Source organism: Ranitomeya variabilis, chromosome 4, assembly GCF_051348905.1.
Source record: "Ranitomeya variabilis isolate aRanVar5 chromosome 4, aRanVar5.hap1, whole genome shotgun sequence".
In the NCBI taxonomy this organism is placed as follows: domain Eukaryota; kingdom Metazoa; phylum Chordata; class Amphibia; order Anura; family Dendrobatidae; genus Ranitomeya; species Ranitomeya variabilis.
The window spans coordinates 606,899,313-606,926,658 of record NC_135235.1 but is presented as its reverse complement, the minus strand read 5'-3'; the positions used below and the strand labels follow the sequence as shown (position 1 = coordinate 606,926,658).

Sequence of the window (27,346 nt, the reverse complement as noted above, 5' to 3'; positions counted from 1 at the left end):
ATATGATTGGAAAAAAAAAAAAAAAAAAAAAAATGAAAATGAGGAAAAATAATAATAATGTAAAAATAAGGAAAGTTACAAAAGAAAATGAGATATTGGAAATAGAAAATATAATCACAAAAAAGGTAGAACGCACAATGATGGATTTGAGTCTTTTATTCTTTTTTTTTATGGGAGTCTAAGACTTTGTAATCTGAGTGTAAAAAAAAAAAAAAAAAAAAAAAAAAAAAAAAAAAAAATCTGTTCTTATCAGTTTAATATCTGATACGTCCCCTATTTGGGGACCATATATTAAATGGATTTTTGGAACAGGGAGATGGAAGAAGAGCTTGCTCTGTCCACTCCACGCATTGACCCGTTATTGCAGTATCTCCGGGACCAGTGCACTCCTTCTCTGATCCAGTTTCTAAAAACAGATTGAATTGAAATCAGCGCGAGTTGTCTTTTAACCCTTTATGGGAATTGATTTCAGGGTCAAAGAAGCACTTTTCTCAGGCCAAGTGTAGCATTTTGTTTGATTTCTCCTGGCCAATTGCAACATTTTCTGCGCCTTGCCTGGCCTTGCTTTCACCTATGTCTGTCAAACATTGCATTGCATTCAATATGCAATCAATCAATCAATCAATCAATCAATCAATTTGTCTTTACTGGTTGCTGCAACAGGTGTGTTAAGATTTAGGCCTTTCTTACAGTGTTGCAAATATACTGTGTCGGCTACCAAACTAGGCCCCTGCTGTCTGTCAGCACTTGCTATTTAAATTGAAGCATTCAATGAGTAGTTCTGCCATACATACTGCATTTCTGACCGCAGGAATTCTTTTTTGAAACATTGTCTCCCTCTTGTGGACCACCGGTTTTTCAATGCGTTGTATTATATGCATTTTTAAAAGAAAAAAAGTAAGTAAAAATGGTGCCTGTGCTGATCTTGAATAGGCTTGTCTTGTCCATCTACACCTGTGTGTGTGTGAGCATTCTAATGCTTTTCACCAACCAGGTGCGCTGCCTGCAGTAGATAGAATCTTAGCACGGAACATTCATGTGCTGTCACAATGGGGCTGGCTGGAGGGTGTGGTCAAAGTAGGCGGAGTTATGCAGATTCAAAACGCGTCGTGCACAGCTTGAACAAACACTCACACACAGACAGACAGACAGACAGACACACACACTCTCCGTCTCTCACACACAGACACACATACACAGCAGAACTGTCATTGACAGCAGAACTGTCATTGAGAAGGCCTCCCTCCAGAGTTTCTGAAAATGTCCTCCCTGCGGCAATCTTTTGCTCTGTCTCCACAATGGGTATTGGTGGTAGGCCTTGGTGCGGCCCACGGGGCGCAGCGGCTTCGGTATCGCTTCTCGGCCTTTTGGCTAAGATCAAGTGTAGTATCTGTTCTTATCAGTTTAATATCTGATACGTCCCCTATTTGGGGACCATATATTAAATGGATTTTTGGAACAGGGAGATGGAAGAAGAGCTTGCTCTGTCCACTCCACGCATTGACCCGTTATTGCAGTATCTCCGGGACCAGTGCACTCCTTCTCTGATCCAGTTTCTAAAAACAGATTGAATTGAAATCAGCGCGAGTTGTCTTTTAACCCTTTATGGGAATTGATTTCAGGGTCAAAGAAGCACTTTTCTCAGGCCAAGTGTAGCATTTTGTTTGATTTCTCCTGGCCAATTGCAACATTTTCTGCGCCTTGCCTGGCCTTGCTTTCACCTATGTCTGTCAAACATTGCATTGCATTCAATATGCAATCAATCAATCAATCAATCAATCAATCAATCAATTTGTCTTTACTGGTTGCTGCAACAGGTGTGTTAAGATTTAGGCCTTTCTTACAGTGTTGCAAATATACTGTGTCGGCTACCAAACTAGGCCCCTGCTGTCTGTCAGCACTTGCTATTTAAATTGAAGCATTCAATGAGTAGTTCTGCCATACATACTGCATTTCTGACCGCAGGAATTCTTTTTTGAAACATTGTCTCCCTCTTGTGGACCACCGGTTTTTCAATGCGTTGTATTATATGCATTTTTAAAAGAAAAAAAGTAAGTAAAAATGGTGCCTGTGCTGATCTTGAATAGGCTTGTCTTGTCCATCTACACCTGTGTGTGTGTGAGCATTCTAATGCTTTTCACCAACCAGGTGCGCTGCCTGCAGTAGATAGAATCTTAGCACGGAACATTCATGTGCTGTCACAATGGGGCTGGCTGGAGGGTGTGGTCAAAGTAGGCGGAGTTATGCAGATTCAAAACGCGTCGTGCACAGCTTGAACAAACACTCACACACAGACAGACAGACAGACAGACACACACACTCTCCGTCTCTCACACACAGACACACATACACAGCAGAACTGTCATTGACAGCAGAACTGTCATTGAGAAGGCCTCCCTCCAGAGTTTCTGAAAATGTCCTCCCTGCGGCAATCTTTTGCTCTGTCTCCACAATGGGTATTGGTGGTAGGCCTTGGTGCGGCCCACGGGGCGCAGCGGCTTCGGTATCGCTTCTCGGCCTTTTGGCTAAGATCAAGTGTAGTATCTGTTCTTATCAGTTTAATATCTGATACGTCCCCTATTTGGGGACCATATATTAAATGGATTTTTGGAACAGGGAGATGGAAGAAGAGCTTGCTCTGTCCACTCCACGCATTGACCCGTTATTGCAGTATCTCCGGGACCAGTGCACTCCTTCTCTGATCCAGTTTCTAAAAACAGATTGAATTGAAATCAGCGCGAGTTGTCTTTTAACCCTTTATGGGAATTGATTTCAGGGTCAAAGAAGCACTTTTCTCAGGCCAAGTGTAGCATTTTGTTTGATTTCTCCTGGCCAATTGCAACATTTTCTGCGCCTTGCCTGGCCTTGCTTTCACCTATGTCTGTCAAACATTGCATTGCATTCAATATGCAATCAATCAATCAATCAATCAATCAATCAATCAATTTGTCTTTACTGGTTGCTGCAACAGGTGTGTTAAGATTTAGGCCTTTCTTACAGTGTTGCAAATATACTGTGTCGGCTACCAAACTAGGCCCCTGCTGTCTGTCAGCACTTGCTATTTAAATTGAAGCATTCAATGAGTAGTTCTGCCATACATACTGCATTTCTGACCGCAGGAATTCTTTTTTGAAACATTGTCTCCCTCTTGTGGACCACCGGTTTTTCAATGCGTTGTATTATATGCATTTTTAAAAGAAAAAAAGTAAGTAAAAATGGTGCCTGTGCTGATCTTGAATAGGCTTGTCTTGTCCATCTACACCTGTGTGTGTGTGAGCATTCTAATGCTTTTCACCAACCAGGTGCGCTGCCTGCAGTAGATAGAATCTTAGCACGGAACATTCATGTGCTGTCACAATGGGGCTGGCTGGAGGGTGTGGTCAAAGTAGGCGGAGTTATGCAGATTCAAAACGCGTCGTGCACAGCTTGAACAAACACTCACACACAGACAGACAGACAGACAGACACACACACTCTCCGTCTCTCACACACAGACACACATACACAGCAGAACTGTCATTGACAGCAGAACTGTCATTGAGAAGGCCTCCCTCCAGAGTTTCTGAAAATGTCCTCCCTGCGGCAATCTTTTGCTCTGTCTCCACAATGGGTATTGGTGGTAGGCCTTGGTGCGGCCCACGGGGCGCAGCGGCTTCGGTATCGCTTCTCGGCCTTTTGGCTAAGATCAAGTGTAGTATCTGTTCTTATCAGTTTAATATCTGATACGTCCCCTATTTGGGGACCATATATTAAATGGATTTTTGGAACAGGGAGATGGAAGAAGAGCTTGCTCTGTCCACTCCACGCATTGACCCGTTATTGCAGTATCTCCGGGACCAGTGCACTCCTTCTCTGATCCAGTTTCTAAAAACAGATTGAATTGAAATCAGCGCGAGTTGTCTTTTAACCCTTTATGGGAATTGATTTCAGGGTCAAAGAAGCACTTTTCTCAGGCCAAGTGTAGCATTTTGTTTGATTTCTCCTGGCCAATTGCAACATTTTCTGCGCCTTGCCTGGCCTTGCTTTCACCTATGTCTGTCAAACATTGCATTGCATTCAATATGCAATCAATCAATCAATCAATCAATCAATCAATCAATTTGTCTTTACTGGTTGCTGCAACAGGTGTGTTAAGATTTAGGCCTTTCTTACAGTGTTGCAAATATACTGTGTCGGCTACCAAACTAGGCCCCTGCTGTCTGTCAGCACTTGCTATTTAAATTGAAGCATTCAATGAGTAGTTCTGCCATACATACTGCATTTCTGACCGCAGGAATTCTTTTTTGAAACATTGTCTCCCTCTTGTGGACCACCGGTTTTTCAATGCGTTGTATTATATGCATTTTTAAAAGAAAAAAAGTAAGTAAAAATGGTGCCTGTGCTGATCTTGAATAGGCTTGTCTTGTCCATCTACACCTGTGTGTGTGTGAGCATTCTAATGCTTTTCACCAACCAGGTGCGCTGCCTGCAGTAGATAGAATCTTAGCACGGAACATTCATGTGCTGTCACAATGGGGCTGGCTGGAGGGTGTGGTCAAAGTAGGCGGAGTTATGCAGATTCAAAACGCGTCGTGCACAGCTTGAACAAACACTCACACACAGACAGACAGACAGACAGACACACACACTCTCCGTCTCTCACACACAGACACACATACACAGCAGAACTGTCATTGACAGCAGAACTGTCATTGAGAAGGCCTCCCTCCAGAGTTTCTGAAAATGTCCTCCCTGCGGCAATCTTTTGCTCTGTCTCCACAATGGGTATTGGTGGTAGGCCTTGGTGCGGCCCACGGGGCGCAGCGGCTTCGGTATCGCTTCTCGGCCTCTTGGCTAAGATCAAGTGTAGGATTTTCTTGCATTTGGTCGAAGTTCTTTAGGTGCCTGGGGTACCCCGCCTCTCGGCCTTGGGTGCGGGTCCCACTCTTGTAGTGGGATCCAATCCCTTGTCGCTATTGGGAGGTGGGCTTAGTCCCTGGGCAACGAGTTGCGATCGCCCTAGCCAGGTAGTCTTTGGATTACTTGGTGCTCTTCATTGTTGCGGAACACCCCCGTTTGTTGTTGCGGAACACCCCTGTGTTGTTTCCCTGTAGCCATGGACCCAGATCCTGGTGATGTTCCGGCCTATGCTCTTCTGAAGCATACGGTCCGGATCTATTTTGAGAAAGGTGGAGGAGATGGCCGTGGACTGAAATTCGTGGTTGGCAATATTCTGGAGAAGGCTCTTTCAGTCCGGAAACACGAAATCCTGGCCATCCAGGACTATCCGAGGCGTGGTGTCTATGATGTTACCTTCACCGGAGAAGGTATCCACCAGCATGTTTGCGACCAAGTCATCTCCCCTGATGCGATTATCCGGAAAAACCCTGAGCTTAAAGGGGTTAAATTTGCCATCCACGATTTAGAAGAGACCAGGCTCTTAATTGTTAAAATCTATTCACCCCATATGCAAGAGAGCGAAATTGGAAGATACCTGTTGGGTTTCTTTAAAAAAGTTACTTGTTTGGGGAAGATTTTAAATGAATGCGGCATTTGGACCTCCAAATGGAGGTATGTTGTAACCTGTGTTAAAAATGCCACAAAACCAGGAGGAGTAGATTTACCACCAGCTCGTTTTAAAATTGGCAAAACGAATGGCGACCTCTATTTTAATGGCATGCCACCCTTCTGTAGAAAATGTAAACTATATGGACATTCAAATTGTGACCCTACCTGTGCAAAATGTGGAAGCCAGGAACACAGAACTGAACAATGCCAGACAGAGAATGTGTGTACAATTTGTCTTGTAAAAGGTCATTCTTTTTCCTTTTGTCCAAATAGAAACAAGTCAAAAGGAGTGCAACCAGAGCAAGAGCAGCCTCCGGCCCCCCGCCAACCCTCGGCTGGTTCTGCTGTCCCCGAGTCAAAGGAGGGTGAGGAGGAGTCGATGGACGAGTCCAACGAGGTACCTGGTACAGGTGAGGATGGCTATACTGAAGTGAGAAACGAGAAAGCGAGACGCAGGAGGGAACGGCAGAAGGAGAGCAGGCAGCAAAAAGAGGACCCCGCAGAGGGTACAGTGGCTCCTGCCAAAAGCCAACCCTCGTCTCTGCGATCTTCCGGGACAACTCATGGGCGCGAAAAATCGGACTCTAAAAGGAGGAAAATCCAGGAAAAAACAGGTGGCGCATCAAGGGAAGTACCCCCACAGGAACCCCCTGATGGAGGTGGGAAACCCGAAGAGATGCCCATGGAGGAGCAGGAAACCCCACCCTCTTCAGAGATGGAGAGGGAGACTGGGGTGACTGCCTCAGTCGTTCCTGTGACTCCGGTCAGAGAACAGCCGGCCCCTGAGCTCGATCTGACCCCTCCGATTGGTTCCCCGGAGGGGGGACCAATGGGAGATCAGGAGCAGGGATGGGAGCTGGCCTGCCTGACAAAGGAGACAGTACCAATGGATAATGAGTTCGTCCCGGGAAGTATATGGCCATCCGAAGTCCTGTCGGATGAAGGGTCCTCCGTGGTCTCTTCCCTCGTGACCGTCGACGGCAGGACCGAACCCTCCGATGATGACTTATAACCAGCTGAGGTAAGAGTTTTTTGAATTCCGTACCTTTTCATTTTCTCTTATGGCGGGGATTTCCGGAATCTCCCTCAACGCTAGAGGGATCAAAACAAAACCCAGGAGGTTGGCGCTGTTTGAGTTTATGTACACCTTGTCGGCATCTGTTTTCTTCTTACAGGAATGCAACATTCCACATTCCTTAAATTATAATAAGTATGAAACAGATTGGCCACATGGACCCTCAGTGTGGTCAGGATCTAATGAATCCAGGTCAGCAGGGGTCGCCATTCTTTTTAAAGGTAATGTTTTTATTGACTCTGTGCAGGAGGTTTTACCAGGCAGGATTTTATTGGTTAAAGCTTTTATTGATGGTTTTAAATGGCAGTTTTTAAATTTTTATGGATCTACTGACAAAAATGAAAGAGCAAAAATGTTAGAAATGTTACCCCTTTTTATCAATGACTCCGATCCTCTTATTTTAGCAGGTGATTTTAATTGTATTATGGGTGGGGAGAAAAGATTCTCCAATGCAGTGAGTAGAAACTATGACAAAACCTCTTTTATGCTCAGAAATGTTGTACAGGATTTTAAACTTACTGATTGTTTTAAGGAATGCAATACGAACCTCCCTGCTGAAGAGTGGGTAACCTGGAGCAATGTGAACTGCAGCTCCAGAATTGATTTTATTTTTTGTTCTAATTCCATACTGCCTTTTAAATGCGAGCTTTTAACCAATGTTTTTTCAGACCACAAACTTTTACTTTTTAATGTTAAATATGATGATTTTAAGAAAAAAGGTAAAAGTGCCTGGAAGCTAAATATCTCTCTTTTAGATGATCCAGAAATTTTAATTGGTTTTAAGGAATTTTATATAAATTGCAAGCAAACCAGAAATCCCCATACCCCTATTAGTAGGTGGTGGGAAAAAATGAAGAAAAATATTAAAAATTTCTTCATTAAAGCCGGAATACAAAAAGCTAAAGAAAAGAGAGAGATTTACAACCTCCTAAATACCCGTCTGCAAACCCTCTATAAACTGCGAGAACACGACATAGATGTAGATAAAGATATAATTAATCTTAAAACTGAAATATCAAGATGCTTGGAACAAAGGGGGAAGCAATTAATCTTCCACTCTAAAGTCCAGCATGTAGAAGAAAACGAAACCTGTTCCCGGTATTTCTTTAAAAATATGGTTGGGAAAAGGGTATTTATTAATTCTTTGGAGGGAGAAAATGAAATAGAGGGTATTTTAAATAAAGTCCACCAATTTTATGCTGACCTTTTTAATACAAAAATTATAGACAGTAGTTTTATGGAAAGCTCTATGGAGGAAATCACTACCATTTTAGACCCAGTGTCACAAAATTTTTTATTGCAGGATCTGAGCGAGGAAGAGGTGGCTGAAACAATTAAAAGTTTTAAAACAGGAAAAGTCCCCGGGCCAGACGGTATTCCTATAGAATTTTATTCCACATTTTATGAGCTTTTACAAGAAGATCTTTTAAATATTTTAAGTGAGGTTTTTAATACAAAAACTCTCCCCACCTCTTGGAAAAAGGGTGAGGTCTCCCTTATACATAAGAAAGGGGACAAAACGGATATAAAAAATTGGAGACCAATAACCCTTTTAAACTGTGACTATAAAATGATGGCCAAAATTTGTGCAAACAGACTCAAAAAAGTGGTGGGAAACATAGTACATCCTAACCAGGTCTGTGGTATACCAGAGAGAAGCACATGGGAAAACCTAAATCTTATCAAAGACATAATTGATGACACTAAATCAAGGGGAGGTGGAGTGGCGGTTTTATCCCTTGATTTTGAAAAAGCCTTTGATAGAGTATCTCACGAGTTCCTTTTTAATGTTTTAAGTAAAATGGGTATACCAGAGGGGTTTTTATTGTCACTTAAGGCATTTTATAAAGACTGCACAAGCAAGATCGTCGTAAATGGTTTTAAAACAAAAGACGTGGTTTTAAAATCTGGGGTTAAGCAGGGTTGTCCCCTGTCCCCACTTTTATTTATTTGTGCCCTTGAGCCCCTGCTATGTACCCTGAGGAGGGATAAACAAATCCGGGGAATCCCACTGCCTGGTGGAGGGGGTCTGGAGGCAAAAGTCACAGGTTATATGGATGATGTAGCCATAATATGCAGGGATTCCCCTTCTATACAAAAAGCCTTAAGGCAGGTGGAGTTTTTCTGCTGTGGGTCTGGTTTTAAGTTAAATTTTAACAAAAGTTCTATTTTAAAGGTTGGCAATGTGGTTTTAACAGATATCCAAGTCCCGGAGAGGGACTCTGTTCAAATTTTAGGTATAATTTTTAATGAAGAAAATAAAGGCACAGAAAGCTGGAATATGGTGGCTCAAAAGGTAAATCAGAAATTGTGCATGTGGAATTTGAGAAAATTGACTATGGAGGGGAAAATTTTAATCATTAAAATGGTCATTCTGCCGCTTTTATTATATTTAAGCCTGGTCTTCCCTCCTCCAAACGGCATTTTTAACAAAATAATCAAAGCTTGTTTTACCTTTTATTGGAGTTCCAAGATGGAAAAACTAAAGAGAGAGCTGGTGGTAAAATCCAAAGGTAATGGTGGCAAAGATTTCCCAGATTTTAGAGCTTTTGTTTTAATCCGTTTCTTTGTCCTGTGTTTTAATTCCCTTTTTAAAAATTGTTATTGGTCATATTTTATCCGTTTTAACATTGGTTTTTTTATGAGGCGCCTGGGGTGGTTTGAAACAGTTTTAAATTCCCCATATGCTTTTAATACACCCGAAAATTATAAAATTTTAGGTACCATTGTTAACACATATGACCTAAAGGGTATAAACACAGAGGCCCTAGGGGATAGTAAAAAAATCTTAAAGGACCTCAAAGGAAAAGAACAAGTGACACAAATTGGGAATTTTAATGACCCTAAGTGTGTAGAAATATGGAAAAATGTTAATGCCTCTTACCTTTTTAATTCCCAGAAGGACCTGGCCTGGAGCTGTGTGCATGATTGTCTTCCATGCCGGGCATTCCAACACCGAAGGAGACTCGTGAGATCCGCCAAATGCCCAAGAGAGGACTGCCAAGGAGAAGAAACAGTACGACACATAGTTTGGACTTGTCAATTCACAAGACAAATATGGACAAAAATGTTTCCCTTGCTCCAGAAAGTGACTGGTTTAAAAGACTTAAGTTTTGACACTGTTTTATTTGGTGACATGGAATGCCCCAACGCAAGTAAGAGGATCATTGCATGGAAGACAATCAGCACCATCAAAGAAGCTCTATGGAAGGCCAGGAACATCCTTCTTTTTAAACATGATGTTTTATCTGTGAAAGACGTTTTATCATTGGCTTTTAGTGAGTTGTATATTTATTATTTATTAGACAAGAAAAAGAATCTTTTACTGTCAAAGCAATGGTTGGTAGAGGAGTGGAATACCATAATTTGAATGCCACCATTAATGCATATTATTGGCCGATGCCTGTACATTACTTGTTTTATTTGCATGTAACATTAAAAAAAAAAAAAAAAAAAAAAAAAAAAAAAAAATTCTGTTTTTGATCAATATGTTACAAATGCTTCAAAAATGTAAAATACTGTACATATACGTCTTTTATCTGTAAATTAAAACATTAATAAACGGGTGTACCTAAAGTTGGGTACTTCCAAGTTAAAAAAAAAATCTGTTCTTATCAGTTTAATATCTGATACGTCCCCTATTTGGGGACCATATATTAAATGGATTTTTGGAACAGGGAGATGGAAGAAGAGCTTGCTCTGTCCACTCCACGCATTGACCCGTTATTGCAGTATCTCCGGGACCAGTGCACTCCTTCTCTGATCCAGTTTCTAAAAACAGATTGAATTGAAATCAGCGCGAGTTGTCTTTTAACCCTTTATGGGAATTGATTTCAGGGTCAAAGAAGCACTTTTCTCAGGCCAAGTGTAGCATTTTGTTTGATTTCTCCTGGCCAATTGCAACATTTTCTGCGCCTTGCCTGGCCTTGCTTTCACCTATGTCTGTCAAACATTGCATTGCATTCAATATGCAATCAATCAATCAATCAATCAATCAATCAATCAATTTGTCTTTACTGGTTGCTGCAACAGGTGTGTTAAGATTTAGGCCTTTCTTACAGTGTTGCAAATATACTGTGTCGGCTACCAAACTAGGCCCCTGCTGTCTGTCAGCACTTGCTATTTAAATTGAAGCATTCAATGAGTAGTTCTGCCATACATACTGCATTTCTGACCGCAGGAATTCTTTTTTGAAACATTGTCTCCCTCTTGTGGACCACCGGTTTTTCAATGCGTTGTATTATATGCATTTTTAAAAGAAAAAAAGTAAGTAAAAATGGTGCCTGTGCTGATCTTGAATAGGCTTGTCTTGTCCATCTACACCTGTGTGTGTGTGAGCATTCTAATGCTTTTCACCAACCAGGTGCGCTGCCTGCAGTAGATAGAATCTTAGCACGGAACATTCATGTGCTGTCACAATGGGGCTGGCTGGAGGGTGTGGTCAAAGTAGGCGGAGTTATGCAGATTCAAAACGCGTCGTGCACAGCTTGAACAAACACTCACACACAGACAGACAGACAGACAGACACACACACTCTCCGTCTCTCACACACAGACACACATACACAGCAGAACTGTCATTGACAGCAGAACTGTCATTGAGAAGGCCTCCCTCCAGAGTTTCTGAAAATGTCCTCCCTGCGGCAATCTTTTGCTCTGTCTCCACAATGGGTATTGGTGGTAGGCCTTGGTGCGGCCCACGGGGCGCAGCGGCTTCGGTATCGCTTCTCGGCCTTTTGGCTAAGATCAAGTGTAGTATCTGTTCTTATCAGTTTAATATCTGATACGTCCCCTATTTGGGGACCATATATTAAATGGATTTTTGGAACAGGGAGATGGAAGAAGAGCTTGCTCTGTCCACTCCACGCATTGACCCGTTATTGCAGTATCTCCGGGACCAGTGCACTCCTTCTCTGATCCAGTTTCTAAAAACAGATTGAATTGAAATCAGCGCGAGTTGTCTTTTAACCCTTTATGGGAATTGATTTCAGGGTCAAAGAAGCACTTTTCTCAGGCCAAGTGTAGCATTTTGTTTGATTTCTCCTGGCCAATTGCAACATTTTCTGCGCCTTGCCTGGCCTTGCTTTCACCTATGTCTGTCAAACATTGCATTGCATTCAATATGCAATCAATCAATCAATCAATCAATCAATCAATCAATTTGTCTTTACTGGTTGCTGCAACAGGTGTGTTAAGATTTAGGCCTTTCTTACAGTGTTGCAAATATACTGTGTCGGCTACCAAACTAGGCCCCTGCTGTCTGTCAGCACTTGCTATTTAAATTGAAGCATTCAATGAGTAGTTCTGCCATACATACTGCATTTCTGACCGCAGGAATTCTTTTTTGAAACATTGTCTCCCTCTTGTGGACCACCGGTTTTTCAATGCGTTGTATTATATGCATTTTTAAAAGAAAAAAAGTAAGTAAAAATGGTGCCTGTGCTGATCTTGAATAGGCTTGTCTTGTCCATCTACACCTGTGTGTGTGTGAGCATTCTAATGCTTTTCACCAACCAGGTGCGCTGCCTGCAGTAGATAGAATCTTAGCACGGAACATTCATGTGCTGTCACAATGGGGCTGGCTGGAGGGTGTGGTCAAAGTAGGCGGAGTTATGCAGATTCAAAACGCGTCGTGCACAGCTTGAACAAACACTCACACACAGACAGACAGACAGACAGACACACACACTCTCCGTCTCTCACACACAGACACACATACACAGCAGAACTGTCATTGACAGCAGAACTGTCATTGAGAAGGCCTCCCTCCAGAGTTTCTGAAAATGTCCTCCCTGCGGCAATCTTTTGCTCTGTCTCCACAATGGGTATTGGTGGTAGGCCTTGGTGCGGCCCACGGGGCGCAGCGGCTTCGGTATCGCTTCTCGGCCTTTTGGCTAAGATCAAGTGTAGTATCTGTTCTTATCAGTTTAATATCTGATACGTCCCCTATTTGGGGACCATATATTAAATGGATTTTTGGAACAGGGAGATGGAAGAAGAGCTTGCTCTGTCCACTCCACGCATTGACCCGTTATTGCAGTATCTCCGGGACCAGTGCACTCCTTCTCTGATCCAGTTTCTAAAAACAGATTGAATTGAAATCAGCGCGAGTTGTCTTTTAACCCTTTATGGGAATTGATTTCAGGGTCAAAGAAGCACTTTTCTCAGGCCAAGTGTAGCATTTTGTTTGATTTCTCCTGGCCAATTGCAACATTTTCTGCGCCTTGCCTGGCCTTGCTTTCACCTATGTCTGTCAAACATTGCATTGCATTCAATATGCAATCAATCAATCAATCAATCAATCAATCAATCAATTTGTCTTTACTGGTTGCTGCAACAGGTGTGTTAAGATTTAGGCCTTTCTTACAGTGTTGCAAATATACTGTGTCGGCTACCAAACTAGGCCCCTGCTGTCTGTCAGCACTTGCTATTTAAATTGAAGCATTCAATGAGTAGTTCTGCCATACATACTGCATTTCTGACCGCAGGAATTCTTTTTTGAAACATTGTCTCCCTCTTGTGGACCACCGGTTTTTCAATGCGTTGTATTATATGCATTTTTAAAAGAAAAAAAGTAAGTAAAAATGGTGCCTGTGCTGATCTTGAATAGGCTTGTCTTGTCCATCTACACCTGTGTGTGTGTGAGCATTCTAATGCTTTTCACCAACCAGGTGCGCTGCCTGCAGTAGATAGAATCTTAGCACGGAACATTCATGTGCTGTCACAATGGGGCTGGCTGGAGGGTGTGGTCAAAGTAGGCGGAGTTATGCAGATTCAAAACGCGTCGTGCACAGCTTGAACAAACACACACACAGACAGACAGACAGACAGACACACACACTCTCCGTCTCTCACACACAGACACACATACACAGCAGAACTGTCATTGACAGCAGAACTGTCATTGAGAAGGCCTCCCTCCAGAGTTTCTGAAAATGTCCTCCCTGCGGCAATCTTTTGCTCTGTCTCCACAATGGGTATTGGTGGTAGGCCTTGGTGCGGCCCACGGGGCGCAGCGGCTTCGGTATCGCTTCTCGGCCTTTTGGCTTCGATCCTAGTGGTTGGAGTTAGAGGGCAGGTGGTGGTCACCAGATATCTTTCTCGGCCTGTCTTTTTAGACTGCTGCTATTGGGAAGGAAGGAAGGTGTTCTACTTACCTTTTGGCGTGGAAGGATTCCTGGATCGTGGAGGATCTACTTCGGGTGACGGGAGTTCCTGGATACGCTGGACGGAGGGGATCGAACCTGGTGAAGTTGTTTGCGACCTTACTGGGTTTTTTTCGTGCTATTGAAGGAAAATGGAGCAAGAGGTGGAAGAATTTTTCCTGAAGGACACAATCCGATTTGTGGTGGAGAAAGGTTACAGGCAAGTTAAAAACTTAAATTTCTTGCATTCAAGAATCTTTTCTCCCTTGTTGAAGATCGACAATGAGGATTATTTTTGTGTGCAATCCTTTTCAAATAAAGGTATACATGATGTGACTCTTAGATCATCAGGCATGTGTGAGAAAGTCTTTGCTCGTTTCAGGCAGGAGCAGCAGGCGGAGGTGATGAGAGGTATCACCGCTTTGCCTCTGTTCCGTTTTGAGCAGAGAACTCTAACTATCCACATGTACAATCCTTTTGTAAATGATGAAGACATAAAAGTATATTTAAGGAAGTTTTGCTCAATTATTCAATTTAAGAAGAGATGTTTAACTTCTTTTGGGGCTTGGAATGGCAAGAGACTGTACCAAGTCGTTTTCAAAAAGGACCCCGATGAGGAGGGGAGTGTTTTAATGCCCCCTCCAACTGTTTTCATAAAACGGGATAGGGGTTTTTTGTTTTTTTCTCATATGCCACCATTTTGTAAAACATGCCAAAAATATGGTCATACGCTTGAAGATTGTGCGTTATGTAGAGAATGCCCGAATCAAGTGCACCAAACTGATATGTGTCCGAAGAGGCGTGGAGGTACTTCGGAGATTTGGGGAGAGAATACACAAGAAGTGGCAGAGATGGAAGTCCAGAAAGAGTCATCTCTTGATGGTTCTTTACAGGAGGATACGCCTTTTTCTTCTATGAGCAACAGGGAGAAAAGGGAAGAAAGGAAGAGGAAAGAAGTAGAAAAAAAGAAGAAGAAAGAAGAAAAGAAGAATGAAGAAAAGAAGAATGAAGAAAAGAAGAATGAAGAAAAGAATGAAGAAAAGAAGAATGAAGAAAAGAAGAATGAAGAAAAGAAGAATGAAGAAGAGAGAAGATGGGAAGAAGAGAAAGTGGAGGCGGGAAGTGTAGTAGAGGAAACTCCGGAGTCTCACTTGGGGGAGTCCAGTGATGGGGCACCGCCGGCAGAGTCTCAGGAGTCGTCTGATATTCCCTGTGGTCAAGATGAGATGGATTTTGGAAGAGATACTTTAAAGAGAAACACGGAGGAGAAAGAATCTGAGGATGTGGTGGAGGATACGAGTGGGAAGAGGGCTCGAGGTGGGTTCTCACCTACTCCTGAGCCTTTATCCCCTATTGCCACTTCAGAGGATGGCTCCTTAATAATTGATGAAGCAGGTTCTGTGTCTGATGAGGGTGGGGGAAGCCCTTCTGTAAAGGTTATGAGATGATCACCATATGTTCCCTGAATGTTCAGGGGTTAAATAACTTATATAAACGAACAGCCTTATATGATTTTTTAAATAATGAAAAATATGATTTTGTCTTTTTACAGGAGTGTAATTTACAAAGAAAGATGAGTTATGAGTTTTTACGTGGGATTTGGGAGGGTAATATGGTTTTTTCAGGTGGGAATGAATCAAAGAGTGATGGCGTGGGGTTCCTGTGTTCAAAAGAGTGGGAGGTGGTGGGACATGAGGAAATTTATCCTGGCCGCATTCTAAGAGTTGATGTAAAAAAAGATGGGAAAAAATGTCGTTGTTTCTGTATATATGCTAATGTGGAAAAAAGTCAGAGGTTGCATCTCTTTGAAATTTTACAGCTTTTTTTACCAGGTACGGATCCTGTTTTAGTTGGGGGTGATTTTAACTGCCAATTGAAAAAAGAACGGGATGGGTCTGTATCATATCTTAAAAGTATTATTTCTTCATTTAATCTTAAGGATGTTTGGACATTGGATGGGAGTAAAAAAGAGTTTGAGGTTACATGGTCGGCTAGAGGGTGTTCGTCCAGGATCGACCATTTTTTTATATCTGATGCTTTTAAATGCTCTTCTTTTAAAACAAGTATTAATCCCTTTTCTGATCATAAGTTTATTATATGCACTTTAATTTTGAATCCTTCTTATAGTAAGAAATCTTCACATTGGAAGTTGAATACTTCCTTATTGCATGGTGAGGGTTTTAAAGAAGTTTTTAGGTTATTTTATGAAAAACTTAAAAGTTGTAAGGATGGTTTTAAGTGTATTTTGGAATGGTGGGATTTTATGAAGAGCAGGATTAAATCTTTCTTTATTAAATTGGGTAAAAAAGAAGCTGAGAAAAAACGACTTTTTTATAATTCTTTAAATGCTAATTTACATTGTTTTTATATTTTTAAGAATAATGGTGTTGAAATGGAGAAATGTATTAGGGAAACTAAAGAGAAAATTAATAAGGCTCTCAAAGAAAAAGGAAAAGAGATCATATTTAATTCTAGAGTAAGAGTGCTAGAGGAGGATGAGAAGTGTTCAAAATTTTTCTTTAAAAAAATTTGTGAAAAGAAAGATTTTATTGAAGTTTTGGAGGGCGAGATGAGTCCGGAAGGGAAAGCATCGAAGGCCAAGAGTTTTTATGATGAGTTGTTTTCCCGGAAAATAGTTGACGCTTCATTAAAAAATCATTTTTTAGAATGCCTTGATAAGTGTTTTAGGAAAGATGATGTAGACATTTTAATGAAGTGTTTTACAAAGGAGGAAGTTTTTAATTCAATTAATACAATGCAGAATCAAAAAACGCCAGGTGTAGACGGCCTCCCAGTTGAATTCTATAAGGATGTATGGGATATTATTGGAGAAGATTTTTATGAGGTTTTTTTAAAGGTAGAGTCTTCCTTTAGTACTCCTAAGTCGTGGGAGGAGGGTCTTATTGTTTTATTACACAAGAAAGGGGATAAGGAGCAATTGAAAAATTGGCGACCCATTACTTTGTTAAATACAGATTATAAAATTTATGCTAAATTGCTAGCCAATAGATTAAAAAGGGTGATTGGATCGGTGATTGAGACTGATCAATCATGTGCAGTGCCAAATCGTAAGATCAGCGATTCTTTAATTCTTTTAAGAGATATTATATGGGATGTCGCCGATAGGAAACAAAGGTTGGCACTGGTTTCTTTAGATTTTGAGAAGGCATACGATAGGGTTGCTCACGAGTTTTTATTTGCTGTATTGGAAAAAATGGGATGTCCTGGTATTTTTATTGATCGTATTAAATGTTTATATAAATTAAGTTTTAGCCGGATTTCAATTAATGGGGTTTTATCAGAAAATATTAGCATTGACTGTGGGGTAAAGCAGGGGTGCCCTTTGTCTCCGATCCTTTTTATTGTTGCAATAGAGCCCCTCTTATCTGCTTTTAGGAAAGATAAAGTGATTAATGGTTTTTTTATTCCTGGCAGCAATAAAAATCAAGTAAAAGTGATAGCCTACATGGATGACGTGACGGTGTTGGTGCAAGATCTCAGAAGTTTTAACAGAGTTATAAGGACGGTGGAATGGTTCGGTGGGGCATCTGGTTTTAAAATAAATTTTGATAAATCAGGTGTTTTAACTATGGGTAACTTTGTTTTAGATGCTAATTGCAAACTTATGAGATTGTCTGAAATTAAGATTTTAGGGGTGTTCTTTACGGACTCTTGTGGGAACGTGAAAAATTGGGAGTCATTACTTGAAAGGGTGAGAAAGAAGATCAGTTTTTGGAATTTGAGAAGTTTGACGCTGGAGGGGAGGACTCTGATAATAAAACAGGTTTTACTCCCAATAATTTTATACGTATCAACTATTTTTATACCGCCAGTTAATGTTATGAGGAAAATCATTAAACTATGTTTTAATTTTTTATGGAATTCAAAAATGGAGAGGTTGAAAAGGGATGAGCTTTATAAGTCAAAAAGGAAGGGAGGGAAAAATTTCCCGAATATTAGGGAATTTATATATGCTAAATACCTCTCTAATTGTGTAAGCACTTTATTAGGTCCCGATTCTAGACTAAAATTTTTTTCAATTTATAATCTGGGTTTCTTCATAAGAAATTATAAGTGGCTTAACATACATCGAAATAGACCGTATAGGTTTTTACCGTCCGAAAACTATGTGGTTTTAGAAAGCATTTTAAGGGAGTATGTTTTGAAAAATGTGGATGTGAATATTTTAAGGAATCATAAGAAGATTTTAAAAATACTGGAGGGGAGAGTGATTGCAAGCCCAGTGGAGCGGTTCTCTTCTAGTATCGTTGATAGGATTTGGTCGAATGTGAATGCCAGTTACTTGTCTAATGAGCATAAAGACTTGCTATGGTGCAGTATAAAAGATTGTTTGCCGACCAGAGAGTTTCAGCACAGGAGGGGACTGGTAAGATTGGAGAAATGTCCCAGAAGGAAATGTGCTGATCCAGAAACTCCCTTACATATTTTTTGGAATTGTAGTTTTGCACAATCTGTATGGCATAAAATGTGTAATTTAATTAAGGTTTTAAGCAATATGAATTTTCTGGATTTTAATATTATCTTTTACGGGATGGGGATAAAGGTAAAAGTTTTTAAGGTAGTGTGGATAATTTTAACGTGTGTAAAAATGGCACTTTGGAAAGTTCGGAATATTATACTTTTTAAACATGAGGTGCTGTCTGTGGATCAATGTGTTAAATTATGTTTAAGTTATATGTATTTATATTTCTGGAGAGATAAAGTGCTATTAGGAGAAAGTAAAGCTAATGTGATATGGAAACCAAAAGATTGGAATACGCTTACCTTATGATGTTATTTTTTCTTTCGAATCTTGTAACCCCCTGTGGAAGAGTTAGATATTTATCGTAAAGTATATGACAATAATAATAGAAACTAATATATAATAAGAAAACTTAAAAATCAAAAGAGGATAAATATCAGATGTACACGATGATGGATATATAAGTTTTTCATTTTTGGAAGACTTTTGTAATCTGAGTGAAAAAAAAAAAAAAAAAAAAAAAAAAAAAAAAAAAAAAAAAAAAAAAAAAAAAAAAAAAAAAAAAAAAAAAAAAAAAAATCTGTTCTTATCAGTTTAATATCTGATACGTCCCCTATTTGGGGACCATATATTAAATGGATTTTTGGAACAGGGAGATGGAAGAAGAGCTTGCTCTGTCCACTCCACGCATTGACCCGTTATTGCAGTATCTCCGGGACCAGTGCACTCCTTCTCTGATCCAGTTTCTAAAAACAGATTGAATTGAAATCAGCGCGAGTTGTCTTTTAACCCTTTATGGGAATTGATTTCAGGGTCAAAGAAGCACTTTTCTCAGGCCAAGTGTAGCATTTTGTTTGATTTCTCCTGGCCAATTGCAACATTTTCTGCGCCTTGCCTGGCCTTGCTTTCACCTATGTCTGTCAAACATTGCATTGCATTCAATATGCAATCAATCAATCAATCAATCAATCAATCAATCAATTTGTCTTTACTGGTTGCTGCAACAGGTGTGTTAAGATTTAGGCCTTTCTTACAGTGTTGCAAATATACTGTGTCGGCTACCAAACTAGGCCCCTGCTGTCTGTCAGCACTTGCTATTTAAATTGAAGCATTCAATGAGTAGTTCTGCCATACATACTGCATTTCTGACCGCAGGAATTCTTTTTTGAAACATTGTCTCCCTCTTGTGGACCACCGGTTTTTCAATGCGTTGTATTATATGCATTTTTAAAAGAAAAAAAGTAAGTAAAAATGGTGCCTGTGCTGATCTTGAATAGGCTTGTCTTGTCCATCTACACCTGTGTGTGTGTGAGCATTCTAATGCTTTTCACCAACCAGGTGCGCTGCCTGCAGTAGATAGAATCTTAGCACGGAACATTCATGTGCTGTCACAATGGGGCTGGCTGGAGGGTGTGGTCAAAGTAGGCGGAGTTATGCAGATTCAAAACGCGTCGTGCACAGCTTGAACAAACACTCACACACAGACAGACAGACAGACAGACACACACACTCTCCGTCTCTCACACACAGACACACATACACAGCAGAACTGTCATTGACAGCAGAACTGTCATTGAGAAGGCCTCCCTCCAGAGTTTCTGAAAATGTCCTCCCTGCGGCAATCTTTTGCTCTGTCTCCACAATGGGTATTGGTGGTAGGCCTTGGTGCGGCCCACGGGGCGCAGCGGCTTCGGTATCGCTTCTCGGCCTTTTGGCTAAGATCAAGTGTAGTATCTGTTCTTATCAGTTTAATATCTGATACGTCCCCTATTTGGGGACCATATATTAAATGGATTTTTGGAACAGGGAGATGGAAGAAGAGCTTGCTCTGTCCACTCCACGCATTGACCCGTTATTGCAGTATCTCCGGGACCAGTGCACTCCTTCTCTGATCCAGTTTCTAAAAACAGATTGAATTGAAATCAGCGCGAGTTGTCTTTTAACCCTTTATGGGAATTGATTTCAGGGTCAAAGAAGCACTTTTCTCAGGCCAAGTGTAGCATTTTGTTTGATTTCTCCTGGCCAATTGCAACATTTTCTGCGCCTTGCCTGGCCTTGCTTTCACCTATGTCTGTCAAACATTGCATTGCATTCAATATGCAATCAATCAATCAATCAATCAATCAATCAATCAATTTGTCTTTACTGGTTGCTGCAACAGGTGTGTTAAGATTTAGGCCTTTCTTACAGTGTTGCAAATATACTGTGTCGGCTACCAAACTAGGCCCCTGCTGTCTGTCAGCACTTGCTATTTAAATTGAAGCATTCAATGAGTAGTTCTGCCATACATACTGCATTTCTGACCGCAGGAATTCTTTTTTGAAACATTGTCTCCCTCTTGTGGACCACCGGTTTTTCAATGCGTTGTATTATATGCATTTTTAAAAGAAAAAAAGTAAGTAAAAATGGTGCCTGTGCTGATCTTGAATAGGCTTGTCTTGTCCATCTACACCTGTGTGTGTGTGAGCATTCTAATGCTTTTCACCAACCAGGTGCGCTGCCTGCAGTAGATAGAATCTTAGCACGGAACATTCATGTGCTGTCACAATGGGGCTGGCTGGAGGGTGTGGTCAAAGTAGGCGGAGTTATGCAGATTCAAAACGCGTCGTGCACAGCTTGAACAAACACTCACACACAGACAGACAGACAGACAGACACACACACTCTCCGTCTCTCACACACAGACACACATACACAGCAGAACTGTCATTGACAGCAGAACTGTCATTGAGAAGGCCTCCCTCCAGAGTTTCTGAAAATGTCCTCCCTGCGGCAATCTTTTGCTCTGTCTCCACAATGGGTATTGGTGGTAGGCCTTGGTGCGGCCCACGGGGCGCAGCGGCTTCGGTATCGCTTCTCGGCCTTTTGGCTAAGATCAAGTGTAGTATCTGTTCTTATCAGTTTAATATCTGATACGTCCCCTATTTGGGGACCATATATTAAATGGATTTTTGGAACAGGGAGATGGAAGAAGAGCTTGCTCTGTCCACTCCACGCATTGACCCGTTATTGCAGTATCTCCGGGACCAGTGCACTCCTTCTCTGATCCAGTTTCTAAAAACAGATTGAATTGAAATCAGCGCGAGTTGTCTTTTAACCCTTTATGGGAATTGATTTCAGGGTCAAAGAAGCACTTTTCTCAGGCCAAGTGTAGCATTTTGTTTGATTTCTCCTGGCCAATTGCAACATTTTCTGCGCCTTGCCTGGCCTTGCTTTCACCTATGTCTGTCAAACATTGCATTGCATTCAATATGCAATCAATCAATCAATCAATCAATCAATCAATTTGTCTTTACTGGTTGCTGCAACAGGTGTGTTAAGATTTAGGCCTTTCTTACAGTGTTGCAAATATACTGTGTCGGCTACCAAACTAGGCCCCTGCTGTCTGTCAGCACTTGCTATTTAAATTGAAGCATTCAATGAGTAGTTCTGCCATACATACTGCATTTCTGACCGCAGGAATTCTTTTTTGAAACATTGTCTCCCTCTTGTGGACCACCGGTTTTTCAATGCGTTGTATTATATGCATTTTTAAAAGAAAAAAAGTAAGTAAAAATGGTGCCTGTGCTGATCTTGAATAGGCTTGTCTTGTCCATCTACACCTGTGTGTGTGTGAGCATTCTAATGCTTTTCACCAACCAGGTGCGCTGCCTGCAGTAGATAGAATCTTAGCACGGAACATTCATGTGCTGTCACAATGGGGCTGGCTGGAGGGTGTGGTCAAAGTAGGCGGAGTTATGCAGATTCAAAACGCGTCGTGCACAGCTTGAACAAACACTCACACACAGACAGACAGACAGACAGACACACACACTCTCCGTCTCTCACACACAGACACACATACACAGCAGAACTGTCATTGACAGCAGAACTGTCATTGAGAAGGCCTCCCTCCAGAGTTTCTGAAAATGTCCTCCCTGCGGCAATCTTTTGCTCTGTCTCCACAATGGGTATTGGTGGTAGGCCTTGGTGCGGCCCACGGGGCGCAGCGGCTTCGGTATCGCTTCTCGGCCTTTTGGCTAAGATCAAGTGTAGTATCTGTTCTTATCAGTTTAATATCTGATACGTCCCCTATTTGGGGACCATATATTAAATGGATTTTTGGAACAGGGAGATGGAAGAAGAGCTTGCTCTGTCCACTCCACGCATTGACCCGTTATTGCAGTATCTCCGGGACCAGTGCACTCCTTCTCTGATCCAGTTTCTAAAAACAGATTGAATTGAAATCAGCGCGAGTTGTCTTTTAACCCTTTATGGGAATTGATTTCAGGGTCAAAGAAGCACTTTTCTCAGGCCAAGTGTAGCATTTTGTTTGATTTCTCCTGGCCAATTGCAACATTTTCTGCGCCTTGCCTGGCCTTGCTTTCACCTATGTCTGTCAAACATTGCATTGCATTCAATATGCAATCAATCAATCAATCAATCAATCAATCAATCAATTTGTCTTTACTGGTTGCTGCAACAGGTGTGTTAAGATTTAGGCCTTTCTTACAGTGTTGCAAATATACTGTGTCGGCTACCAAACTAGGCCCCTGCTGTCTGTCAGCACTTGCTATTTAAATTGAAGCATTCAATGAGTAGTTCTGCCATACATACTGCATTTCTGACCGCAGGAATTCTTTTTTGAAACATTGTCTCCCTCTTGTGGACCACCGGTTTTTCAATGCGTTGTATTATATGCATTTTTAAAAGAAAAAAAGTAAGTAAAAATGGTGCCTGTGCTGATCTTGAATAGGCTTGTCTTGTCCATCTACACCTGTGTGTGTGTGAGCATTCTAATGCTTTTCACCAACCAGGTGCGCTGCCTGCAGTAGATAGAATCTTAGCACGGAACATTCATGTGCTGTCACAATGGGGCTGGCTGGAGGGTGTGGTCAAAGTAGGCGGAGTTATGCAGATTCAAAACGCGTCGTGCACAGCTTGAACAAACACTCACACACAGACAGACAGACAGACAGACACACACACTCTCCGTCTCTCACACACAGACACACATACACAGCAGAACTGTCATTGACAGCAGAACTGTCATTGAGAAGGCCTCCCTCCAGAGTTTCTGAAAATGTCCTCCCTGCGGCAATCTTTTGCTCTGTCTCCACAATGGGTATTGGTGGTAGGCCTTGGTGCGGCCCACGGGGCGCAGCGGCTTCGGTATCGCTTCTCGGCCTTTTGGCTAAGATCAAGTGTAGTATCTGTTCTTATCAGTTTAATATCTGATACGTCCCCTATTTGGGGACCATATATTAAATGGATTTTTGGAACAGGGAGATGGAAGAAGAGCTTGCTCTGTCCACTCCACGCATTGACCCGTTATTGCAGTATCTCCGGGACCAGTGCACTCCTTCTCTGATCCAGTTTCTAAAAACAGATTGAATTGAAATCAGCGCGAGTTGTCTTTTAACCCTTTATGGGAATTGATTTCAGGGTCAAAGAAGCACTTTTCTCAGGCCAAGTGTAGCATTTTGTTTGATTTCTCCTGGCCAATTGCAACATTTTCTGCGCCTTGCCTGGCCTTGCTTTCACCTATGTCTGTCAAACATTGCATTGCATTCAATATGCAATCAATCAATCAATCAATCAATCAATCAATCAATCAATTTGTCTTTACTGGTTGCTGCAACAGGTGTGTTAAGATTTAGGCCTTTCTTACAGTGTTGCAAATATACTGTGTCGGCTACCAAACTAGGCCCCTGCTGTCTGTCAGCACTTGCTATTTAAATTGAAGCATTCAATGAGTAGTTCTGCCATACATACTGCATTTCTGACCGCAGGAATTCTTTTTTGAAACATTGTCTCCCTCTTGTGGACCACCGGTTTTTCAATGCGTTGTATTATATGCATTTTTAAAAGAAAAAAAGTAAGTAAAAATGGTGCCTGTGCTGATCTTGAATAGGCTTGTCTTGTCCATCTACACCTGTGTGTGTGTGAGCATTCTAATGCTTTTCACCAACCAGGTGCGCTGCCTGCAGTAGATAGAATCTTAGCACGGAACATTCATGTGCTGTCACAATGGGGCTGGCTGGAGGGTGTGGTCAAAGTAGGCGGAGTTATGCAGATTCAAAACGCGTCGTGCACAGCTTGAACAAACACTCACACACAGACAGACAGACAGACAGACACACACACTCTCCGTCTCTCACACACAGACACACATACACAGCAGAACTGTCATTGACAGCAGAACTGTCATTGAGAAGGCCTCCCTCCAGAGTTTCTGAAAATGTCCTCCCTGCGGCAATCTTTTGCTCTGTCTCCACAATGGGTATTGGTGGTAGGCCTTGGTGCGGCCCACGGGGCGCAGCGGCTTCGGTATCGCTTCTCGGCCTTTTGGCTAAGATCAAGTGTAGTATCTGTTCTTATCAGTTTAATATCTGATACGTCCCCTATTTGGGGACCATATATTAAATGGATTTTTGGAACAGGGAGATGGAAGAAGAGCTTGCTCTGTCCACTCCACGCATTGACCCGTTATTGCAGTATCTCCGGGACCAGTGCACTCCTTCTCTGATCCAGTTTCTAAAAACAGATTGAATTGAAATCAGCGCGAGTTGTCTTTTAACCCTTTATGGGAATTGATTTCAGGGTCAAAGAAGCACTTTTCTCAGGCCAAGTGTAGCATTTTGTTTGATTTCTCCTGGCCAATTGCAACATTTTCTGCGCCTTGCCTGGCCTTGCTTTCACCTATGTCTGTCAAACATTGCATTGCATTCAATATGCAATCAATCAATCAATCAATCAATCAATCAATCAATTTGTCTTTACTGGTTGCTGCAACAGGTGTGTTAAGATTTAGGCCTTTCTTACAGTGTTGCAAATATACTGTGTCGGCTACCAAACTAGGCCCCTGCTGTCTGTCAGCACTTGCTATTTAAATTGAAGCATTCAATGAGTAGTTCTGCCATACATACTGCATTTCTGACCGCAGGAATTCTTTTTTGAAACATTGTCTCCCTCTTGTGGACCACCGGTTTTTCAATGCGTTGTATTATATGCATTTTTAAAAGAAAAAAAGTAAGTAAAAATGGTGCCTGTGCTGATCTTGAATAGGCTTGTCTTGTCCATCTACACCTGTGTGTGTGTGAGCATTCTAATGCTTTTCACCAACCAGGTGCGCTGCCTGCAGTAGATAGAATCTTAGCACGGAACATTCATGTGCTGTCACAATGGGGCTGGCTGGAGGGTGTGGTCAAAGTAGGCGGAGTTATGCAGATTCAAAACGCGTCGTGCACAGCTTGAACAAACACTCACACACAGACAGACAGACAGACAGACACACACACTCTCCGTCTCTCACACACAGACACACATACACAGCAGAACTGTCATTGACAGCAGAACTGTCATTGAGAAGGCCTCCCTCCAGAGTTTCTGAAAATGTCCTCCCTGCGGCAATCTTTTGCTCTGTCTCCACAATGGGTATTGGTGGTAGGCCTTGGTGCGGCCCACGGGGCGCAGCGGCTTCGGTATCGCTTCTCGGCCTTTTGGCTAAGATCAAGTGTAGTGGCTTATGGTTGCTGCACTTGGTCTGGTCTAAGGTGCCCAGGGTACCCGGCTCCTTGGCCTGGGGGGATCGCTGCATTTAACAGTGTGGCTTCACCCCCCTGCTGCTATTGGGGAGTCGGATTAGTCCCTGGGCAACGAGAGGCGATCACCCCTGTCACCACACATAGCTGTGGGGGGCAGTCATAAGGACTTTTAAGATGGGCCTTTTCAAGAAGAAGAATTGTTTGAGATTTTTCGTTAAGAAGTTATCGTTGGATGGTCTTTTGGACGAGCAGAAGATTTTGGACTTATTGGAGAAGTATGGATCGGTTGGAAGAATGGATATTTTGTGCATGCAGGAAATTAAGGTGAAAAGAATCTTTGATATTACTTTAAAGTCTGAAGATAAGTGTTTTTGTTTTCTGGATAATTGGAGAGAAGAATTTTCGGATAGTTTCAGTGTGAAGGCGTTATTTTTGGGAGAACCAAAGAAATTGATTGTTCAGATGGATGATCCTTATGTGGAAATGAGAGAGGTATTGGATTTTTTGAAAAGTGGCTTCAGGATGGTGAGTTTTCACAAGGACTATATTAATAGAATTGGAGTTTGGAACGGTAAGAGAAGATTTCTATGGTGGAAGAGTGAAAATGAAGAGATAAAGACGGGAAAAATAATGGTGAATGGAAAGGTTGGTTTTTTGTATGTAGAGGAATTTAAGGAAAAGTTGGAGGAAAATATATTTGATGGAGGAAAAATGGAAATGTCTGTGAAGGAAATGGTGGGAGATGATAGTGTAGAAAATGTGAGGAAAAAGTTGGAAGAAAAGGAGGTAAAAATGGTAATGGATTTGAAGGACCCTAAAAAGGTTAAGAAGGCGGACTTAGAAAGGAAGAAAGAGGAAAAAATGAAGATGGAACAAAGTGTGGAAAATGTGAGCTTAGAGAAGGAAGAGGTAGTGAGAAATTTGATGTTTTCTGATTTTGAAAGCTTGGAAGACTTTATATTTAAAGACACTAGAGCTGATTTAGAGTTAAAAGAGAATGCTTGGAAAAAGACGAAGAAAAAGGAGAAAAGGAAAATGTAGTTAATTTTTGTAATGAAGTTTGGTGGTAATGTGTTTTCTTGAGAAACTATAGTTGTTTTGTTTTATGTTCTTATTGTTTGTAATTTGTTTTTGTAGATATATTTATTTTAATAAGAAATGGTTTCAAGATGATGAGTCGAACTCATGTTTAATATCGTTTAATACGATGAATTTTATTTTTGAGTTATGGCACTGATGAAACCTCATCTGTTCTTATCAGTTTAATATCTGATACGTCCCCTATTTGGGGACCATATATTAAATGGATTTTTGGAACAGGGAGATGGAAGAAGAGCTTGCTCTGTCCACTCCACGCATTGACCCGTTATTGCAGTATCTCCGGGACCAGTGCACTCCTTCTCTGATCCAGTTTCTAAAAACAGATTGAATTGAAATCAGCGCGAGTTGTCTTTTAACCCTTTATGGGAATTGATTTCAGGGTCAAAGAAGCACTTTTCTCAGGCCAAGTGTAGCATTTTGTTTGATTTCTCCTGGCCAATTGCAACATTTTCTGCGCCTTGCCTGGCCT

The 27,346-nt window shown here is 41.5% G+C and overlaps 1 long non-coding RNA gene, 12 other non-coding genes and 3 pseudogenes across 13 annotated transcripts in view; 15 read left to right on the top strand and 1 right to left on the bottom strand.

The window, feature by feature from the left end:
• Positions 1 to 157: 157 nt before the first annotated feature.
• LOC143771323 (U2 spliceosomal RNA) lies at positions 158 to 392 on the top strand (annotated as a pseudogene).
• Positions 393 to 1,351: 959 nt separating this feature from the next.
• On the top strand, positions 1,352 to 1,542 carry LOC143770806 (U2 spliceosomal RNA). Its single transcript, XR_013214738.1, has one exon. It is a non-coding gene; the product is annotated as a U2 spliceosomal RNA (small nuclear RNA).
• Positions 1,543 to 2,505: 963 nt separating this feature from the next.
• Positions 2,506 to 2,696, top strand: LOC143770794 (U2 spliceosomal RNA). The gene has a single exon (XR_013214736.1). It is a non-coding gene; the product is annotated as a U2 spliceosomal RNA (small nuclear RNA).
• A 963-nt stretch (positions 2,697 to 3,659) lies between these two features.
• On the top strand, positions 3,660 to 3,850 carry LOC143770782 (U2 spliceosomal RNA). The gene has a single exon (XR_013214735.1). It is a non-coding gene; the product is annotated as a U2 spliceosomal RNA (small nuclear RNA).
• Positions 3,851 to 10,189: 6,339 nt separating this feature from the next.
• LOC143771302 (U2 spliceosomal RNA) lies at positions 10,190 to 10,379 on the top strand. Its single transcript, XR_013215069.1, has one exon. It is a non-coding gene; the product is annotated as a U2 spliceosomal RNA (small nuclear RNA).
• A 963-nt stretch (positions 10,380 to 11,342) lies between these two features.
• Positions 11,343 to 11,533, top strand: LOC143770771 (U2 spliceosomal RNA). The gene has a single exon (XR_013214731.1). It is a non-coding gene; the product is annotated as a U2 spliceosomal RNA (small nuclear RNA).
• Positions 11,534 to 12,496: 963 nt separating this feature from the next.
• LOC143770759 (U2 spliceosomal RNA) lies at positions 12,497 to 12,687 on the top strand. Its single transcript, XR_013214724.1, has one exon. It is a non-coding gene; the product is annotated as a U2 spliceosomal RNA (small nuclear RNA).
• A 6,077-nt stretch (positions 12,688 to 18,764) lies between these two features.
• The window catches only part of LOC143769239 (uncharacterized), a 281,786-nt gene continuing 273,204 nt past the window's right edge, over positions 18,765 to 27,346 (bottom strand). The window contains exon 2 of the long non-coding RNA XR_013214294.1: positions 18,765 to 18,830. This is a non-coding gene — a long non-coding RNA (uncharacterized LOC143769239). The remainder of the gene's footprint in view (positions 18,831 to 27,346) is intronic.
• Positions 18,812 to 18,982, top strand: LOC143770709 (U2 spliceosomal RNA; annotated as a pseudogene).
• On the top strand, positions 19,946 to 20,136 carry LOC143770747 (U2 spliceosomal RNA). The gene has a single exon (XR_013214721.1). It is a non-coding gene; the product is annotated as a U2 spliceosomal RNA (small nuclear RNA).
• LOC143770736 (U2 spliceosomal RNA) lies at positions 21,100 to 21,290 on the top strand. The gene has a single exon (XR_013214717.1). It is a non-coding gene; the product is annotated as a U2 spliceosomal RNA (small nuclear RNA).
• On the top strand, positions 22,250 to 22,440 carry LOC143770724 (U2 spliceosomal RNA). Its single transcript, XR_013214716.1, has one exon. It is a non-coding gene; the product is annotated as a U2 spliceosomal RNA (small nuclear RNA).
• On the top strand, positions 23,404 to 23,594 carry LOC143770713 (U2 spliceosomal RNA). Its single transcript, XR_013214711.1, has one exon. It is a non-coding gene; the product is annotated as a U2 spliceosomal RNA (small nuclear RNA).
• LOC143770701 (U2 spliceosomal RNA) lies at positions 24,562 to 24,752 on the top strand. Its single transcript, XR_013214708.1, has one exon. It is a non-coding gene; the product is annotated as a U2 spliceosomal RNA (small nuclear RNA).
• Positions 25,716 to 25,858, top strand: LOC143770822 (U2 spliceosomal RNA; annotated as a pseudogene).
• On the top strand, positions 26,988 to 27,176 carry LOC143771316 (U2 spliceosomal RNA). Its single transcript, XR_013215076.1, has one exon. It is a non-coding gene; the product is annotated as a U2 spliceosomal RNA (small nuclear RNA).